The sequence below is a fragment of the Dermochelys coriacea genome, chromosome 3 (genome assembly GCF_009764565.3).
Source record: "Dermochelys coriacea isolate rDerCor1 chromosome 3, rDerCor1.pri.v4, whole genome shotgun sequence".
NCBI classification, from domain to species: Eukaryota; Metazoa; Chordata; order Testudines; family Dermochelyidae; genus Dermochelys; species Dermochelys coriacea.
Genome location: NC_050070.1, coordinates 123,417,438 through 123,431,233, shown reverse-complemented (window position 1 = coordinate 123,431,233; position 13,796 = coordinate 123,417,438). Strand labels below are relative to the sequence as shown.

Below are 13,796 nucleotides of genomic sequence, written 5' to 3'. Positions count from 1 at the left end.
TAGAATATTATTCTGTTACCACAATGCATGTTGCCTTGTCAACTTGCTAAGGAAAAAGGCTAATAGAAAATGAAGATAACTAATATTATTTGATGAATAATTCTTTCATGGAAAATTCACAAAACAGTAGCTGCTATTATTGTTGTTGTTGCTGTTACCAAATTAGGTGTCCTATTAGCTACATTCTAAATGCAGGTTGCTATTGTATATCATTAACAAGTTTAAAATGACACACACAGTTAATTACAAAAGATGTCACTATAATGCAGATTACTTTATAGAGGCTCTGTCACTTCTCTGGTAGTAGGCAGGAAACATTCAGGATATTCACATCACACACAGGTTACTTATACTGCACACAAGTCTGTTCTCTGGTGTGATCGAACAGTAGGGTCCTGTCACCAAGGAAACAAAGAGCGCAGCTATTGCACCATCAACCTTCATACTAGAATAACAAATATATCCTGTAGGATAATAAGAAGTTATAATATTCGCAAATAGGCTAATAACATGTTATGAAATCTATAATTTAATAACTCTAGCTGGTAAAGAGACAAAGACATGGGATCCCATATCATTTGTTGTACTGTGGGGGTGACCATGGTTCATAGGCAATGGTACAGAGCAGCAAGAATGAATCTTCTTCATCTGCTAGTCACTCAGTTATATGATCTCATGGTATTTTGCCTCCAGCAGTGGCTGATGTTTCAGGGGCAAGTTAATCCCCCTTTCCCCTACACCATACTACTGCACTACATACACATACTACACCTAACCAGTTGGGCAGTTGATACATAATTTTTCAAAACACTGGCATGGGACAGTAGGGGACAATCCCATGCTGACCCCTGATAAGTAATCAGACTGAGATTTCATGTTCCTTTCCTTAGCCTGAATAGTTAGAAGTGTGTGTTACTAGTTAAAAATTAACTAGTTCTTTTAAAAATCCAGCCACATTTGCCTCCTAGTTGTGGTGTGGCAGTGGACTTTACAGGTTGACTTTCTTCTACAAATGGGCCTGCGTTGCGAGAGGAAAATCCTGCCCTCAGGAGGCCAGGCTTCCTAGGATACTCAGTTGAATATATGTAAGGCCTTTTTTATTATTATTAAATGTTTTCAGTCTTTTTTCTTGTAACCAAACAAATGCTAGATGCCAACATATAGAACAAGGATATATTACAGATCAAAAAGTGGTAAGACCAAGATATTTACATAGTTCTTGGATTCCCACGTATTAACCGCAGTATTCCCAGCACACACATTGTTACGGCATATATCTAAACAAAACAAAATAATCAAAATTGAGAGGGGAAAAAATGAGGGCGAGACAGAGACAAAGAGGAGAGGGGCCAAGGAGGAAGTGTGTAGATTGCAGTCCCCCAGTAGGATGATTGGGGATTTGCCCATTTCCATTAGTTCAGTAAAGAAGTTGTGGAAGAGCGCAGGTTCTTCTTTGTTTCATCCATACACACTAGCTAAGATTAATTTACAATCATTTAGTTTGCAGTGTTGTTGTAGCCACGTGGGTCCCAGGATACTACTGGGTGAGGTAATAATTTTTCTTGGACCAACTTCTGTTGGTGAAAGAAACTAGATTAAGAATTTACATGGAGTGTAATTTCAAAAGCTTGTCTCTTTCACCAACAGAAGTTGGTCCAGGCCCAACAAAAAAATATTATCTCACCCACCTTGACTCTCTAATCATGTTGTTTGAATATGCCATCACAGTTTTACCCTGAGGTCTATTTTTTGCTGATATAGGGAGTTAATCTTTTGTACATCAGTATTATAACTCCTCTACCTCTAGAGCTGGAAAGACTAGAAATAGCTGCTCCCACATAGTCCTGCTCCAGTTTGGGGGCCTCTGGTTCAGTTAGATGGTTCTCCTGTGGCATAGCTATGTCACTTCTTTGTTGTTGTTGTTTTTTAAATATTAAATATATTTTTCCTTTTAATCGGTTATTGAACTCGCTAATGTTCCAGGAGACAAAATTACTATTAGTGGGAATATTGACTGTAATTGAAAAACAATACTCTGTGGCAACAGAGGGGCACCCTCTGTATGCACGTATGTAGCTTGTATAGAAAACTTGTTGTGCTATGCATGGGTGTTGTGTGATCCTGAGCCTCAGGAAGCTTGTCCTCTTTCTTGTACGTCTGTGTTCTGATAGTCCCTGCTTTGGCCTGTGAAGGTATGTGATGGTTGTTGGCTCAAAAGCTGACCTCTACAGGTTGACAGTAGTTTCTTTTTAGTTTATGGGTGCACAGTCATTGTCAGGTGGTCTTGGTATAGCAGCTACTTGACATCAGGGGCAAGGAGGCAATGGCTCCATATCACTCCAGGCAATGTACAGAACCATGGGGAGGGAAGAGGATAGAGAGGAAAAGGAGAAGAAGAGGAATTAAAAAATATTTTCTATTTAAAATTTGGGATAAATTTTATGATTTAGGAGAATGTACGAGAGAGACTAATAGAAGCAAGAATAAGTGCCCACAATTTTAGGAATCATAGTGATAAGAGTAATTTAGCATCTTTCTTTCATCTTGATATATTATAGTGAAGTAACAAATGCTAGTGTATAGTACTTAAGTACTGTTCTCAAATGAGTGAGCGAGATTTACAGCAGTGAAATGGGTGTGCTGATGGATTAGCTACAGTCAGAATGGGAATAAATACATAGATACAAAAGAACTTCACTGATGGTTGATTCTCTCTAACTCCTCTAATAGCAGGAAAAGGAAGCTTTTTCTACAGGGAAAAGAACATTCTGATTTAGCATGCCCCTTAAAATCGTGGGAGATAGAGGAGACAGGCAGAGGAAATTATCTAGTGCTATAAAAATTAGCAGCCTTCAGACAGCAATCATGGGAATTGCCTTCAAATTAGTTAAGTAAATGTGTTTTCAGCTGAAATTTAAGAGAGTATTTGAAAGACTTACTGTAGAAAAAATTAACAATATTTGGGAGTTGTGAAGTATAATGGCTAGTTTCCGCATTCAGGTGAAAGTCTTTTACTCTGGATATGCAACCCATGGAAAAATGTCTTCTAACTTTGAAACATTTGAAATCCTCTGAAAAGAAAGGTTTTGTATCATCTCCCTAGTCTCTCTCTGTTTTTTTGGGGCCTGAATTTCTGATGCTGAAATGAAATGTCTTAGTTACCAGTATACTTCCATATGATTGGTTATTTAGGGATTCATATTTCAAACCCTATTATTGTTTACCTCAATGAGACTAGTCACAGTAATAGCACTAAACTCAGCAATGTATCTGTAGGATCATGCCTTTGGTTCTCACAGTCTTATCATATATGAATAGCCCCCTTTGTGAGTCTGTTAATTGCCTCGTTTTGTACATTTTATGAGTTACCTCTTTTAGAATTATTCAGGCAAGTCTGTGTAATATGTAGTTCTATTTACTGCACATGAAGTTAGAGAACATAATAAAGAGAGGATTAAATTTTCTGGTGACCCCCCACTGTATTAAATAAAACCCACCTACAGTTAAGATTCTTGGGTAGTAAATAAAGGCCTTGAATGTACAGTGTCTGATATTTAAGATATTTTTAAATTATCACAAGTCTGCTGGTGTATTGCTTACCTACTTTCCTGTGTTTTTTACATTAAGCATTGTTGTGTCTTTTTATTTCTGACTTTGCTGTTATAAAGTATTTGTGAGAGTGCTAAGTGATATAAAGAACTTCTTAAAATAACGGTAACTTAAAGAGACCTTTACTATGTTGAATGCTACAGTGCAGTATAATGTATTAAACCAGCCAGGGATAAGGGGCAAAGTTTAGTAGCTCACATTTTCTACCCAACCTTTTCTTTTCTTTGATTAAATCAACAATGAACTTCTATTGTCATGCATGCCTTTAAGATCTATCTACAAACAGCTCAACAAGTAAAGAATTTCCTTAGGATTTATTTCAGTGTATTGCATACTTACAGATTAATTTTTGATTTGATGATCCTAATAGGATTAACTGTTGGCATGGAAGAAGATTAGAACAGCTGTAACTAATCCTGATTTTACTAGCGATATATACTGTAAAAATGCTACTCACAAGTATCACCTATTAATGTCTAGTGCTGATGTTGTTGTATGTTTGATTGTTGTTTGATCCTTATTTAAGGTTTCATAGTAAGATTTTATTTTCTGGGTCAACAGATCTATTTAGAGTTTTGAGCTTAATATTCTGTTATTTCAGTGTTGTATTTAGTCAGCTCAGATGCAATTACACAAAGAGAACAGCGTCCTGCTGAGACTTAAACTCAAATAATTATACCCAACAGCATTTGAAAATTGAGAAGCTTTGCTACATTCTGGTCATCTTGACATAAAAATGAAAGGTCTTCTGCTGTTCATAATAGGCAAGTCGAAGTGCCTGAAAAGGTCCTATATCAAAGATCAATGGCAATGGTAAAAAGTCATGATATAATTAGAAAACATCCTAAAAAATGAGGCAGCTGCAATTCAGTGTCCCAGAAAGAGGTTGAGTTAGTATCCCCGAATCAGTTTCTGAACTTCTCAGATTAATAATAGATGTGACTACTTTGCATGAGATTCAGAGTTAACTACTGATATAGTAAACAATAGGGAATAGTACACCTTGATCTACATGGAGTTGGGTCAGCAACTTAGCCAGTATATGTAAAATGCATTTTGATGTGCACAATTCTAAGGCTTACAAGAAAAAGAGAGAGACAATACATTGAAAGGAAAAGGCTATAGTTTGAGCATTCCCCCTTCTACAGAACTCTCCCTTCCTAAGCAGACAGAGGGAGAGTGCTATTTCTGAGGCACCAGCATGCTCCTTGGAATCCTACAAATGCCCCCTCTGCTGAGATTCCATAGGGATAGGAGACTGGACACACTCCTTGTCATTGTCCCCTGATTGTCCATTACAGAACTTGGTGAGTCTATGCTGTGTGAAACATTAACTCTTTCTGGGTCTGTTCCATTGAGTAGCCTCAGGGAGACTCTGCCAGTGGCAGAATAGCTCCTTCAGAAGCCATGCTGCCAGGTGAAAGTGAGGGGGCAGCAGAGTAATGAAGAGAATAGCTTTCAATTTGGATGACTCCTGCCTTTGAATCTAGGGTGTTTTTCATGAGAATCATTATAATCTAGGGGGTTGAGAGGCCTCCAGTATCCCAAGTCCCTTCAGAAAACTGTAAGGTCAACCTGATAGATTACTTATCTTCTCCCCCACTCTCCCTTGTCTCTCCAAAGTTTGGTCCTAGGAAAGACTTTAAACTCAGAAGGGCCCATCATGATCACGTAGTTTGACCTCCTGCATATTGCAAGGCAAAGAGATTAAGGAGTTATAGTACAAACTGTGAATTAGTATCTGTAGTACTAAAAGAACAGGAATCTGTGAATAGGAATAATCCAAAGGATAGGTGCAATTGGAGTTCAAAGTAAAACACTGTTAAAACCATATCTACAATAATGTATTCATTATTTCCAGAAAAAGTAACTTTTGCACTGGAAAAGATACAATGTACGAAAATGCAGTATGGTCACAGATTTAAAGATTGTCACGGGGAAATGCTAATGAAGATGAGTGTATTTTTTTCCACAGGTGAGGTATTGAAAATTATTAAATGGTTTAGTACAGTGGAACAAATTAAAACTTCTGGTACTAGCGAGGGATTCAAATATCAAAGGAAAACAGTCTGAAAATTAATACAGTCAAACAGTTATATATATATATATATATATATATATATATATATATATATATATATATATATATATATATATAAACTGTTTAACAACAGACAAGTGAAGAAAGGTATGGCAGGTTGTTAGTCTGTTTTAAAATATGGCCTAAGTTACAAAATTTGGATTGGGAAATAGATTTCTAATTGTTCCAATCAGGTGTGTATTGGTTCAGTCCACTGTAGATACAATGTCCAGCCATGAAATTCAGAGGGGTGTGTGTGAGAATGTCAGTGTCAGGTCCCTGAAGAGTGGCAGATTGACAACATTATAAATTGAAGTACCCTGTTCATCCTCTGAATGTGTACAACATGGGCAGTAGGTATGCAAGTTCCCCCACACTGCCCTGCCAGCCCACCTCTAACCTGCCAAAAGTGAATAGTTCATTTGCCCGGTTTATTCAGTCCTTGGCCTCTCCCTGAGAGAGTCAACAAGGTTGTCATTTATGATGGTGGGCACCTAACCAGTTGCAGCTGCCCTGAGCATTGATTAATTTTGCATAGCCTGAGTACTGACTCATGTCACATAGATTTGAGGAAAGTTAATTTGCTCCCATCTGAGCCTGTATACAAACAGGTGACCTTGAGGGGAAAGCCACAGTATCTTATTATTGATCCCCTGAGACATCAAGTTTCCATCAAAAGGAGCCATCATCTTAGATCATAAGTACTTTGAGGCAGGAGCCTCTGGGTCCTATTGCAATATAAATATTGATAAAAGAAGGTTTTCAGTATTAAAAATAGCATTTAGTTTTCTGTATCATGACTAACAATGGCTCCAGTCATCCACTGAAACCCAAGCCACAAAAGTCTCTTACATTAAGATCGTTTTGTCCTGAGTGTGCCACAATTCCATTTCATTTCCACAGCCTTTCATAGCAGAGTTATTATAATAATTATTTATTATTATTCTGATAGCTTCCAAAGGCCACAATTAGGAACCTCATTATACTAACTAAGCACAGCACAATCACATGAAAACATAGTCCCTGCCCTGAAGGGCTTACAATCTGGGTACAACTAAATATATGCTATTTTACATAGAGATTTAAATTCACTATTGTTATCTATTATTAATAGATGAAGTATGAACTATGCTCATTAGCTCTTGACCTCGTCTTGATACATTGGCCAACATTTATATGCATCGTGGAAAACGTGTGCCTTGTAAGATTCAAAAATTGGGTTAGTGGCCTATGGGTCATTTCATGGGAAGTGTTCCATATCTAAGGACGTAAGCTCCATTTTGTAGATTTTGTAGGAGGCAAAATGCAAGGGAAATAAAAAGGTTTATTTTTTAAATTCCAGTTGAATTAACAGATTGAAGGCGAGTGCCTAACACTGAAATAGCTGATATTTCAAAATCTGGCAATTTTGCTTAACTATCAGTCTGAATTTTTATACCCACTTAAGAAGAGCCAGTACTGCAAATGTATAGGCAATGCAGATATAGATGGTGCCCAATTACCTTACCGGCTAAAGTAATGAGACTGGTACAAATGGCAATAAAATAAATAGGAGTGAGAGTAGCTAGTACCATATGGGGAGGAGATGGAGCCATCTAGTGGGAGGAAGCCAGCTGAAGAAATTGACCACATCTCTCCCTCCTAGACTTTCTTTCTTCTAAATTTTTGTAATTCTTCAGAAAATATATAAAACGGGCACTGAACATTGGAATTATCCCTGCCATTCCTCTTGTTCTGTGAGATGGCTTAGCTTCCATTTTACCAGCTCACATATCATTCAAGAGACAGAAGCAGCAACGTTATTATAAATGGGCAGTCATGACATTAAGGTAAGCCGGTGTCATGTGTTCTGTGTAAAATCCCAAATTATAATTGCATAATTTAGAATTTGTGAGTCATGAAGGGCTGGCATTTTTAAATTCAGAATACGTTAGAGTCCTAATGCACATGCTAAGTTTGGTTACATTGTTTTAATTGTGTAAGTGCCTTTAATAAGTGCCCTCCATATTTACCAGTTCAGTTGTGCTACCTCACAGAAAAATTGTTCATCAGTGGTATTGCAAATATTTAGTAATTGGTTAAAATGTAAAATATATTCATTCTTAAAATGCTAAAAAGTATTGCTGGTTGCATTTGATATAATAAACTTATATATTAAATAAAGGCTGCAAGTTGGTCAAAAGATTATTTATCTTGACAGCTGTCTCGGTGAGGTAGTAGTTTGTTGTTGGTGGCTGGAATTTTCAGAGGCACCTGAGAGGCACTAGATATCCAACTCCTGTTGAAAATCAATAGGTACCTAACTCCCATTGGCAACTATTGGAAATCAATAGGTACCTAATTCTTTTAGGCTCCTTTGCAAATTCCAGGCATTTTTACATGAGGGACAAGTTTAGCTTTTGTCATCATGAAAATGATAAACTAGTAACACTAGTACTTTTCAGACAACTGAACTTCCTGGGCTGGTTAGCTTCCAGTTATGGCCAAAGTTCTGACCTGCACCAGACCCTCTGCAAATTTTATCTTAGAGAGACCCATCCACCTTTTTTTGTCTTTGGAAGAAGTGCTGACAAGTTTATTACAGGGAATTTCCCCACAGGACTCTGTGCTTCATAGAAAATTGAACACTAATTGGCATGTAAATTGTTACGGTTGAAATGTGTGTGGGTTTTTAAAACTGCTGTTTAAGAGAATTGACTTCATTTTATTACATTGAGTTAACATAAAGATCTATAAAAGTCAAACCAATGACAGACAAATGTTGTCTTTCAGAAACAAGGATTAAAAAAGTATATGAACCTGAAAAATTCAAACTAATGTACAGTCTTACTGTCAGATCTATATGAATGATTGGAAGTGGTAATAGAAAACCCTTTCTATGTATATTAAACACAATATATGTGGAAGTTAAGGTAAAAATACTCCCTGCCTAATACAGTGGCACATTCTGCTTGTGCTATATAGATACGTGAATTCAATACACCTAATTTTCTAAACTAAAAAAGAAAAACCATGATGGAGAAGTCAATGTAAATTTTAAAAAGCATCATAATTTTGAATAACATTTTTACATATATATTTGCTTGTTTCCTTGTGACAGAGATCAATTTTATTATAATATATCATCAAAACTACTGCAAAATACATTTATCATGACCTCCTCTTAACCTTTAGCCACCAGTTTTGTAATATACTAAAGAATTGCTACATTTCTCATATATTTATATTCTTTCATGACTCCAAGCTGGTTATCTTTGACAAAAATATATATTTCTAAATGACTGCTAATGAAAAATTGTCAGTTATACTAATACATCTATAACTTGCAGTGCAACAGAAAAGTTGTGGTGTTTCATTTTATGTTTTTTGTTCGTAGCAAAACCTTATGCTAAAGAATATTTTACTAGACTCACTGATTTCCATTGCAGCTCTGCTACTGTTAGATTTGAATTGCAAAAGTACACAAAATCAATCTTGGCTTGATTTTGAAATGCATCTGTGAACCAGCAGTGTGAAGCACTGTGTCTGTGAACAGACTATAGAACCTTTGTGTGAGCTTTATTGTTCTGTCTGATAACCACAAATTATCAGACTGCTGTTTGCAATGTGTTCTGGGTTCAAGTCTCTTTCATTTGACTAGATGAAGCAAATAACACGGTGGAACTTACAGTATTTTTTGTGTGCTTCTGATTGGCTGGGTGTTTCTGTGATGGGGTGTATCAGGCTTTCTCCTGCCCCTTTCTGGAGGCATTGACACCCTGACACCTCTTTGCTCAAGCCAGGCTACCAATAAGTGCTAGTCCTCCAGAGGCCTAAAAGTGACAAGAGAAGACACTGACCAATCAGGAGCCAGCAGGCCAGTTAAGAAGGCTTGCTTGCTTCTTCTCATGGGGGTGCAGGGTGAAACTTGGACAGAGGAGGAGCTCCTCAGTGCTAGCCCAGAACCCCAGGGCCAGGTCAGGGGCCTTGTCTGCAAGAACTTAGTTGTGGTGCTTAAAGACCTTTGAAGTTGTATTTGTTTATTTAATGCTCAGACAGCCAATTTCTGGGTTTATTTTTATTTAACTCTGATATAATGCTTCTGGCACAAGCTGCCCTGCAGGCAGTCAAAACTTGTGAACAAAGGCAGGGAGCAATTGCAGTGCTATCTTTGGCCCCACTGGGGCGCTATGTAGCGGCCCCACCTGCCACAGGTTCCCATGTATTTGTGGGAAGTTGTCAGCTCAGCGCAGCAATAGTCTTTTTTTTTTCTCTCTCTCTCTCTCTTAGGGCTGCTTTGCTTTTCAGTTAAACTCTGATCTAGCTGGAAAATTCCGGATTATCTTTTTCTTAGCGGCTACGTCAGTCCGACTCTGTTAAGCCATAGCTTAGTATGTTACGTTAACCTGTTTCCCCAGTTACTGGAGTGATCTTATTTTATATTTTGTACCTGGGCTAAAAACGGGTACCCTGGTTTTGTTGTATTATTCCATGGCAGAGGTCTACACATAGGACAGCTGTTCTGATGCTGCCACCAGCCAAATCATAACACTCCACAGCCTATAGGAGATGCTGCAGCAGTATGAGGAGGAATTTGATGATGTGTCACTATTCTAGGCACACAGTATGGAATAGATGTTCCAGCCCCGAGAGATCAGTATATCGTTGATATAGCATACAGGCATGCACAGCACTACAGCCTGTCTGTCTGTAACCTTGGATTCATGGTTCAAAAACACTATGGTTGTGTATCTTCTTATTGGAGAACAAGATTTTACTCAAAACAAAGAAAGTTTGATTAATATCGTGATTCGTGACATCAGAGACTAGCTTATCCTTCATGACACCAGCATTTAGAGGCAAAAGAATGGAGAAAAGGCTGAACTAGATGATACCTATGCATATGATGGAAAATCCCTTTAGGACAGCTTGGAGGAGAAGTTTGGATGCATGGGTAATGCCCCAGAGGATCATTAAATCAGCAGAAGCACAGAACACATGAATTCTGAAAGCTTAACTCATGACACCTATAGTATGTGATGCCTGCCAACACAGAACTGCAAACTTAATTGAAAAGCCATCCCTTTCTCTGGGTGAAAAGGGCTTTTGCTATTGGGGATGGTCTCAGCCATTCATAAGGGATAGACTCAGCCAGTCAGGGTCACAGGAAGATATTGGTTTGAACATGTGCTGTTTTGGAGAACATTTCCTGCCAATAAACTCATTCAATCTGCTATTGAAAAAAATTCCAAAGTCAATGTGAATTCATTTTTAAAATATAATGGATATTTGTGAATAACTTTTAGTGTTTTCCCAACTCTAATGTAAACCTACAACTGAAAACCCACAAGTTGTGGGCTTAGAACCCAGAGAGGATCTGGGAGTATTTCCTGGATAGATGCCACTTGTTGTTCATATGTGTACCATCACTGATTGGTGCATTCACAGAAGGTTGCATGAAGCAAAATCAGAAGGGTATGTGCAGCTCCATTTCCCACAGTGCACATAGTAATAGTAATTGACACATTTTTAGTTATTGGGTACACCACCTATGATGTGTGTGAAAGTTTTAATTCTTTTCCATGGGGAAATCATCACAGGTTTGAAGGGAGTTGTTGCTGTGGTAAGCAGGTATCTCTCCATGATTCTGTCCTCTCCATGAGCAGTCACTCTCCTTCAAGACCTGTAATGGTTCATCTCTGAGGAACTGGCGTGGAAGGGCTTCTTCAGGATTGAGAAGAAGGGGACAGACAGCATGTCAGACAACCACGGCTCCTCAGATGTTCAGGCCATTTGCAAACTGTTTCTATTGATGTGTTCTTTACTATGTTTTGCTTGTGTAAGTGGGGGGAGAGAAGAGGGAAGGGAACAAGCCTAAATAGCTATAGACAAAAATTAATAAATACATAAATAAAAATCAAAGACTAATGATTGATTAAATGAACATTCAGAAAGGATTGAACTTACTTTAGGGTGACCTAATAGTTGAAAGCACTTTTCTGACTCAGTCTGTACATTTAAAGAATACAGCTGATATATTGAAACCTGCACTTTTGCCTTTATGTAGCCATATTCTCTGCTGGTGAAACTCCATTGATTGAATCTAGTTATGTCAGCAGAGAATTTGACACTAATGTGCAGATGAAAGAAGAAAAAAACAAATATTCCTATTTTTTTAGGGAAAATGCTTTCCCTGTTTTATTGTTTGCTCAACAGCACTCTATTGTATTTCCTTGTACATTATTAAGTGTTCACCATGAGCAAGGATTACATGTTACTGATTTGGTTTAGATGGGTTTTAGCCCCTGTCTCTTTTATAGTACCAGGATAGAATGTTTCTCTTGCATACTCTTTTCAAAACGAGTACTTTTTATTCTCAGCGGGTGCTTGGCTACTAGAAGGCTCAGACTGCCCCATACTACTTTTTTTGTTCTACCCACATGACAGGAGACTGCAAAACTGTAAGCTTCTCTCTCTCTCTCAAAACTCTTGACCCTGAAAGAGGTGTAGCAGAAATTATTAGCCTTATAAGTGGTCATTGCAATGTATTGTGTACAGCTCAACCAATCAAATTTTATTCTTCCACCAAAAGTTGGCAAACTCAAAATATTAATATTGCTGGGGATCTGGAACAACAGAGCATTAGCTTGGCTTGTTCCGTGTTACCTCTTACAATCCTAACAACAAAGACAATCTGTGATTTGTACAAATTCATAACTATTGTAATTAAAAATCTGACCTTTATCTAAATTCTGCTGCACACACACTTAAGATTTCCTCTAAAGTGCAGGCTCTCAAGCTGTTGTTGTTATTAGGGACATATTTCCATGGATTAACTTTTCAAGGGTAATTTCTAGTTTTAAATGATTAACTTTGTTACACTGTTGTAAGTCACTTGGCTGAGTTCACGGTAATTGTAGTTGAAAAAAAGACAATGAAAAGTATGTTCCTTTTATTGAAAATGTAAAGTTGTAATATGCAGAATTGGCCAAAGCTGCCAATTAACGTATTGGCAGTCATTAATTCAGATGTCATTTGTTCTCCATTTCCAGTTATGGGAGGGAGGCATATTATATTTTTGAAAAATACAACATGCACAATTTCTTATCCCTAAACTATGCACACTTACCTGGTTCTTACTGCTGACTGACTAAGCAGTCAAGCTGAAAGAAGAAAGGAGGAACCTCACTGAAGCCAATGTCATGTGCAAACTATTTTGATAAAGTCGAACATCTCTTAGAGCAATAGGGAATAGGAGATTTCACACACCTGCAAGTTATTCTCTCTTTCTCAGGGTTAACTTCATCATCTTCTGTCCTGCTGTTAACCATATAGATCTTTAAGATCTTTAGCAAGCATAATACCAGTGTCTGTTTAGCCTTCAACAGACATTGCAAGAGAAACAAAGAAACTCCTCTTTTGCTCATGGACAGCAAAACTGACCTGTCACTTAACTCTTTCTCTCTCCTTTCTTAAATTGTTTGTAAGTGAATTTAGTGCTCGTGAAAAGAGCCAGACTGACAGCTGTGGAGATAGAAGTCTTCTGTTTATCCTCAGAAGAGGTACAGCACAAACAATAACAGTAATCATCTTCCCATAATACCCTGCCAAATTTCCTCAGTTCCGTCCTTTAGGGGTAAGAGGGTAGTTAAGTCGCCTTGCCCACTCCAACCTTGGCTCCCCTGCTAAGAATGCAGATAAGGATGCCAGTTTGTGGCAATTGCTGGTAGTGTTTTCTTTGTGGTGCAGGCACTTCTGCAAGGAGAACTGGGCTGAGATCACCATACTTACACTTAACACAGGCCAGTCCACAAACAATGCAACATGGGACTAGCCCAGTCAATGTGAGCAGGGGGTAAATCAAATTAGCTAATGGATGCAAGGCTTGGTAATAAGGATTGCAGGTTCATAAACATAAAAGATGTAGCAAAAAAAATTGCTAGATTGCTGAATCCAATCCATCTCCCTGCAATTCATAGTCTTCTGATAGAAAACACATGAGATGTAAAGCTGATATTATATTATATTAGGAGGTTGCACATTTCTTAGCTTCTGTAGGCTGAGCTCCATGAACACACTAGGGCTCCTTGCATTCCTCCATTTCCCTCAACAAGTTACCTATGTCCCA

At 37.9% G+C, this 13,796-nt stretch overlaps 1 protein-coding gene across 6 annotated transcripts in view; it reads left to right on the top strand.

Moving 5' to 3' along the window:
• The window catches only part of PRKN (parkin RBR E3 ubiquitin protein ligase), a 1,277,841-nt gene that overhangs the window by 961,455 nt on the left and 302,590 nt on the right, over positions 1–13,796 (top strand). The gene's annotated exons all lie outside the window — the stretch shown is intronic.